At 41.1% G+C, this 7,303-nt stretch overlaps 1 long non-coding RNA gene across 2 annotated transcripts in view; it reads left to right on the top strand.

The window, feature by feature from the left end:
• Positions 1-5,821: 5,821 nt before the first annotated feature.
• Positions 5,822-7,303, top strand: part of LOC113407183 — a 1,819-nt gene continuing 337 nt past the window's right edge. The window contains exons 1-2 of one of the 2 annotated variants that reach the window (XR_003899866.1): positions 5,822-5,978; positions 6,736-6,855. This is a non-coding gene — a long non-coding RNA (uncharacterized LOC113407183). Of the gene's footprint in view, positions 6,276-6,735; positions 6,856-7,303 lie in introns of both variants that reach the window. The other variant, XR_003899865.1, reaches the window with a different exon arrangement.

Raw genomic sequence — 7,303 nt, 5'->3', positions numbered from 1 at the left:
ATGTAGGGGTGAAGATCAGATGCAGGGGTGAAGAACAGGATACGCTTGGAGGCAGGTATAGTGGAATTCTTCTGAAGTTTACTGTTTCAGATTTGGACCAAAGCTCAGGTTTGTTTTTATTTTATTGTTTATCTCTACTAGAAAAATCAGGAGTTCTTGTTTTATCATCTGTGTTCTAATCCTGGCTTTGCCGCAGCCTCAGTGGATGACCTTGGGCAAGTTTTTCGCCTCTATAAAATGGCAATAGTAATATTTACTTCCCTCACAGAGATGTTGTGAGGCTTATGGCTTGTCTAGATAAACATTTAATTCACCACAAACTGAGGTTTTATACCCTCTACTAGCCTGCTGCAGACTAATTGTCCAGGTGGACTCTGTTAACTCTCATTAGCAGTTTGTTAATGTGCTTTGATCTAGTCCCATTTCAAAGAGGACTAGATCAAAGTGCATTAATGAACTGTTAATGTGCTTCAGCTGGGTCCACATGGACAGTTAGTTGGTGGCAGGCTAGTGCAGGGTTGAGTCACACCACAGCTAGCCCTAAACTAATTGTGCATGTATCAGAGGGGTAGCCGTGTTAGTCTGAATCTGTAAAAAGCAACAGAGGGTCCTGTGGCACCTTTAAGACTAACAGAAGTATTGGGAGCGTAAGCTTTCGTGGGTAAGAACCTCACTTCTTCAGATGCAAGACTTGTGCATGTTGACAAGCCCTTAATGTCTGTAAAATGCTCTGAGATCCTCACAAGTGCTACAGTATTACTGTATAGAAAAGAAAAGCATCCTAGCACAAAAGATTGTGGAGAAAAGGGACTACTAAAAATAGCCTCCCGTTTAGAAAGGTACAGTATGAAAAGTGTGCAGGGAGCATACTTAATGCACTATACCTGTTCCTAAGCCATGGGCATTCCAGGTAGAACAGCCATTTAAGCCCTGTGTAAGTTCCCAATAGCCTCACTTGTATTTAACAGCACAACAAAACGACTCTTACCTGACCTGATGGATTTCTCCAGGAAAGCAGCGAGCACAGCAGCAATTGGGGAGGAATCTCCCTCCGCTGGTGGGGAGGGCTAGGGCCTTGTGGGGAAATCCTGTTGGAAAGAGCCTTTTCCTTGCTCCTGGACCTCTTTAATGTGTACGTCTCAGCTCTTTATGAAAGTGGATGATTTAGGAAGTATAAATGGATGCACTCTGGTGCATCATCACAGCTCAGCTACGCTTCATGGTTCTCTCGCCCTAAGAACGTGGGCTACACGCTTGATCAGCCAAGAGAAGCTGCTGCATCTCCACTGATATATAGTTCAAAAGGTGCGGTGCATAGCCACTGTAACAAGAAAAGGATCAGTTCGTGGCCCCAGGATATTAACATGTTCCTCAAACCACCCTTCCAGGAAAGTTATGACACTAGAGTACTATGCAGGGGTTCTCAGGACAAATTTTTTGGTGGCCTCAGAGTGCGGCCACCAACTCTTGCTGGTGGCCTCTCTCACACTTTCCCCTAAAATACTTAATTAGCTTTAGGAAAAACAAATAATTATGCACATATACATGTCCAAATCATTGTAATTTATTTATTGCTAGCTAGTAAGTCTATTGTAAAAAGTGATATTGTCAAACATAAAAACACAAATTAAGCCCTGGACGGGCGGATCGGGGTAGGCAGTAGGGGCCAGGAGCAATGGAGTTGTGGGGGCCAGGGGATCCAGTGTAGGGCCAGAGACTGAAGCCCCGTGGCCCGTGGGATGAGGATGGAGCCTGAAGCCGTGTGGCCGGAGCCTGGGGTTGGAGCCTGAAGCCCTGCGGCCGGAGATTGTCACCCCACCACCCCAGGGGTGAAGCCAAAGCCTGAGCCCTGCCACCTCTGGGAAGGTGGGGAACTCACCAGTTGCCTGCTCCTCCAGTCTTGTGCCCCAGCTATCTCCAGAGAGGGGCTGGGACCAACCCCTGCCTGCAGCCCCAGTAGACAACACCAAGCCGGTGCATCCAGGAGCAACAGGGAGGGGCCGCTGCTTTGCCCCCTTTCCCTCGGTCACAGCCCAGGAGGCTGCAAGAAAAGCCACTGGTGTCCACATTTGAGAAACACTGAGTTACAGCAGATCAAACCACATCATAATCTTTGCTAATTATTGTTAGTTTTCAAATTGCAACACATTATGTCTCACATCAATTTCTCCTTTGATTTGAAGCTGATTGAGAGCAGAACAAAATGGCTCAATTATAAAGTTACCATAGCTGGATCTCTCTAAAAATGAGCCCAACTTAATTTTAGCTCTGCATAATACTAAGGAAATCTCTGCTGTAATTTGGCAATCTTTTTAGGATGGTCCTGAGGGTGTAGCATAAAATAAGAAGGCAATTCACTTACATCAGACTTTTTGGTTTGCAGTTTAAGTTGATATATTTGAAATGAAGGCAAGGATTTGTTTAAACCTCTTCTGGAGTGAGACACCCATTTCCAGCGGCTGTGATATCTCAGCACGAAGCAGGGCGCGGGGAGAAGAGTAAGTGTAAGTAGGCTGACATGCTCCATACAGAGATTTTTCAGATTCACCTGGGAATGGTAAAATCTCTTGAAAATGGAAGTAAATAACTACATTAAAATGGTTTATCCTACCTCCCTAGCCCCCCCAAAACATAATGATCTGAAAACTAATTAGTACCACTCCCAGCCCCACCATGCTCCGGCATCCCCACGTTGACTTGTAGAGATGGGGATTGTAGGCTGCAAACCCCACTGAATCCATGGACCCATGGGTCAAAGAGAGGCCAGTCCTTGCTAGCACACCTCTGGAGATAGCCAGCCTCCTACCTCCTTGGTCAGAAGGATCCCACAAGAGCCACGATTCCATTAGTTATTCTCCCTGCAGCTAGGCACTATTCCCTGTGCCCCAGTGGTTTAGAAGGCTCTTGGGGGAGAGCCTAACCCTAACCCTAGACAGATTTCTGAAGGTGCTGTTTCCAGTTCATTTCATATGTGGAAGTAGGAAGCCTGTAAGTGATGGAGGGTAAGCATTGCAATGAATGCCTGAGAAGCCTGGCTTTCTGCTCCCACACATACACCACACCATATAGCTGTTATAGTCCTCAGACAACCACTCTCGCCCCATCCTGCACTCGCCCCTCTCGCTCTCTTTTTCTCAGACAGTTCAGGAAAGTGGATGGCTCAGAGCATTAGCAATGGGATACAGATCCTTTCACGTCTAGATCACTAGTTTAAATTCAGTCATGGGGCCCACTTCTCCCATTGCAAAATGCAAGCAACTCCCATTGATTTTCAATGAGAGTTCCACTGACTTCAAAGAGAATGAATTACATAATGCAATGGGAGACCAGGGACCAAGGTTGGTAGTGACCCACATTTGTTACCATGTGAGGGGTATTTGGTGATCATACCCACTTTCCAGCAGACAAACCTCCACCAATGTCAGGACTAGTCGGCCCACTCATTGTCAGTATCTGCCATTGATTGTCTGGCTCTGGAGACTGGGTTATCCTCTCAGCCCTTGAGGTGATCCCATCAGGTCAAGGGTGAGGAAGCTTGTTTTATGGATCTCACATAGGAATAAGCTTAGGATAGCACTGCAAGATGACAGGTTCCACCCAGCAGTAGTTGCTATAGGAATGTGTGAAAGAGATTTCGTTCTCCATGCCTACCAATGGGTCACTTTTCACAGAAAGAACATTGTCTTAAGATTGTCATGGTTTTAGGGATTGCCTCATTTGAACTGGTTGCTCTATGCTGTCCTGATGGCCCAGTGATGGCATCAGACTGTGAAACTGGCTCTTGGCCACTCTGATTGTGTTTGTTGTCTGCAGCAGCGTTTCTGATCCCCTGCTCTCTGTGTACTGTTATGAGACTAGCCCATCGAAACTGTCAATATAGTTTATTCCACAGCACACTTATTCCCTCATTTGCTCCAATGCATTTGAAAATCCTTAAGTATCAAGAGACATGGAATTAAAAAATAACAACCACCAAGTAAAAACAAAGCCATAACAACCAGGGGGCCAAATTCAACCCAGATGCAATTTTGTCAGAATAGCACCAGGGATGGAATTTAACTCACAGCATGTCTGAATCTTGTCAGTTGAAATAAAAGTGCAGCCATTGTAATAACAAATTCTGACTGTGTCACTTTCTCTAGATAAATGTAGAGGAAAATTTAAGGCATTGAGGGAAGGAGCTTAAAATCAGGTGATGCCCACATAATACACGCTGGAGAGGGAATCCTGGCAAGAATTTGATTGTGTGTATCTGTGTGTGTATTACCTATAGGTATAAGTATGTATATTAGAAATTCACAAGTATTCACAAGTCTAAGTCAAAACATCTAGAATGTTTCACTGGATGCAAAAAAATTCCTTGCAGCAAGATCAGTTTTTGCAATAAACTACATAATCCCAACCCTTTAAGTAGGTGACCATAGTTAACATTCACATTTCCTTACACTTTGCAAGTGGTGAATGAGAGGTCTGATTAAACATGATACAAAAAGAGCTTGCAAGTAGCACTGTTTACTAACATTTCAATTTCTATGCCTCATTTATTAGACTTAGAATAAAAAGGTTAGAGGGGTGTTTGGGATTGTCTTTAACCTTGATGATATTTCCACTGAAGCAGCATAATGGCTCTTAATTGCTTAAGTGAAGAGAACATGTTGACATGTCCTTCTTTGTGCTTAAAGCTCTGTGCCTAAACCATTATGCTAATTCAAGCATTATATACACCAAAGTATTTATGGGACTGACACAAGTGATGTTGCAGGTAAAGGGCTGTGAAATGGTCTGTAAACAGAGAGAATTGATTCCAGGCCCAAAGCAATGCTGTTAAAGTCACAGACATTGAACAGCCAGCCCTACAATTTCTATCCAGATTGTCAAACTGGGTCAGACAGTGTCAGCAGGGCTGCCATTATAGATCAGATGGGTGGTTTAATAATATGTAAACCAACCACATAAATGGAAATTAACGTGGAAGCATTGAGTACCTGATTCTGGCTTTTTTTTTTTTTTTCACAGCCGTTTTGATTACAGAATTCTGAGTTGCAACATTTGCTAAAACATTTAGGTGTAAAAACGTAAATCAGCATTATGGATTGTAATTGTATTTCCCTAAGTCAAGAGAGCAGCACTGCAGCCTGAAGAGATCACAGAAGAATATGTGTATCATTTAAATCTTTGTGCAATAATATAAAATAAAAAAATCCATAGATTTGACCCACTAGTCCTTGAGTATATTTAGTTTTATACATTATCTGCCTTTTCATACTAGGGAGTGAGGTTAATATGTAAAAGAGCACTGTTACTTTTAAAATAAAACAGTTTTCAAATATCATCTTACATGGTTTACTAATAACCACAGACTCTCAAAACTGAAAGAATTTTAAAAGTCTAATTTGCTTCTCATCCTTTTATGCCATTTATTTACTTTTTGTATTTCACTCACATAAATCAATTAAATTAGAAACTTTTTTTCCTACTTATTTTCACTCTAGGTTCTGATGTACTAGCCCAATTCTTTTCTGTTTCGCTTTAAACTGATACAGAGGTATGTTTAAATCTCTCACTCACATCTAATGTATTTTCATTCAAATATTTTAATATATTTTTAATGTCATGAAAACATTTAAATTCATACTCGAATTCATGTGTAAATTGTAAGTTCAGACAAAAATCTTATATTCATAGCTGTTTGTAAGGAACTAGCATACTTTGGACATGATTAAAAAAAATAATAATTAAAAAAAAGATTTTGTAATACCTCTTTCCTTTTTAGAAAAATCTAAATGTTGAACCTAAACTCATGTGTGTCCTTTGAAATGCAATGTGTTTTGATCTGATTTAGAAATGATTCAGCAAGAGGGATATTTTTGATTAAATGGACCTTGTTGCACAGGAAAAATCTGGACAAGTTGCTGCCTGTTTCTTCAACCTCCTCCTTCACAACAAGATGCTGTTTCTCCAGCAAAGTACACTGCAAGGTACACACCAAGGACATACCTCTTTCCCCCTCTGTGGAAAAGTTCTGTTTCAGTGCTGTTTCCTTGTTCACAGATTTCTGCATTGTTGAGAACGTTATTCTGTAAAAACTGCACCAGACCAAACGACTCAAAGACAGATTTTGGCATCATGCATCCCAGCTTAACATGTCTGCCAACGGGGTTATAATGTTCTGACTGTTTCTTGGACCACTGGCAAATATTTATATGGCACTATAATATATCAGACCTATATGGTGATTGTAAAGAGGTGTCAATATTTGCATATTAAGCCACGAGGTAAATATTTTTAATGGTTCATAGGGTGGAATAGCAGAAATAGTCTAATAGTTTCAGGTTGAGTCCCCAGCGCACTTTGGAGTTCCCTTAGACAAAACCTATTCACATGGGAAGGGGTTAATTTTATCCTTGCAATATTTTGAAAAGTAAAATAAATAGGGAGAGGATTTATTCTAGTATAATAATTGAAGGGGACTGATGGTCTTGGGAATACAAATGTGAACTAAGAGATGCTGGAAGGTTCTATACCTATATTTGGGGGCTACATAATAATATATTTGCATATTACACAGTACCTGATTTTTTGCATGTTTAATGCTTGAAACAAATATTTCTTAACTGATCAAATATGTTGTGCTTGCTCTTTATTAGCTACAGGTTGCAGGACATCTTTGACATAAGATTTTTAGTGCCATGATGAAATTGAGGCAAAAATGTCACAAATACAATCTTTCCATAGGTGATAGTTCACTTCCTGTCCCACCCCAAACCGGTAAATGGAGAGGTCTACAAAAATGGAGAAATAAAACAACAAAATTGAACCAGACACTTTAAAAACTTCATACAGTGATTGGTTGAGGTCAGTTTTAATGAGACTAATTTGCTTATATGATTTAGTATTTAACTTTACATGATGTGCACCATAGTAATATGCAATACCAACCTGGTGCAATCAATAGCATTTCAGTTCCTGTTATTAATTGGACCATACTTGAAGGCAGGGTGGAGGTGAGTCATGGGAAGTGTGGAAGTAGCAAGAGCTGAGTGTTATGCCCAGTCTCCTAGGATGAGCTCAAGGCCAGCCACCATCCCACTGACTTGTCTTTCCTAATGGATCACTCTGAAGGAAACATTTTGGTCTAGAAGATTAATCAGCTGCCTTGGTTGAGGAAAGAGAATAACAATGTATTTTCAGGACAAACCAGAATGACTCTGAAAGGCTTTTGACTTTTCTCCTTGCATATGCATTTCCTAAATGTAAATCCATAGGAAGGAATACAGAATTCTGGAAACACCAGGGGAGTTAC

The sequence above is a fragment of the Terrapene carolina genome, unplaced genomic scaffold (assembly GCF_002925995.2).
Source record: "Terrapene carolina triunguis isolate 2854851 unplaced genomic scaffold, T_m_triunguis-2.0 Scaffold210, whole genome shotgun sequence".
Classification (NCBI taxonomy): domain Eukaryota; kingdom Metazoa; phylum Chordata; order Testudines; family Emydidae; genus Terrapene; species Terrapene triunguis.
The sequence above is the reverse complement of the archived record's forward strand: the minus strand, read 5'-3'. Positions and strand labels throughout refer to the sequence as shown.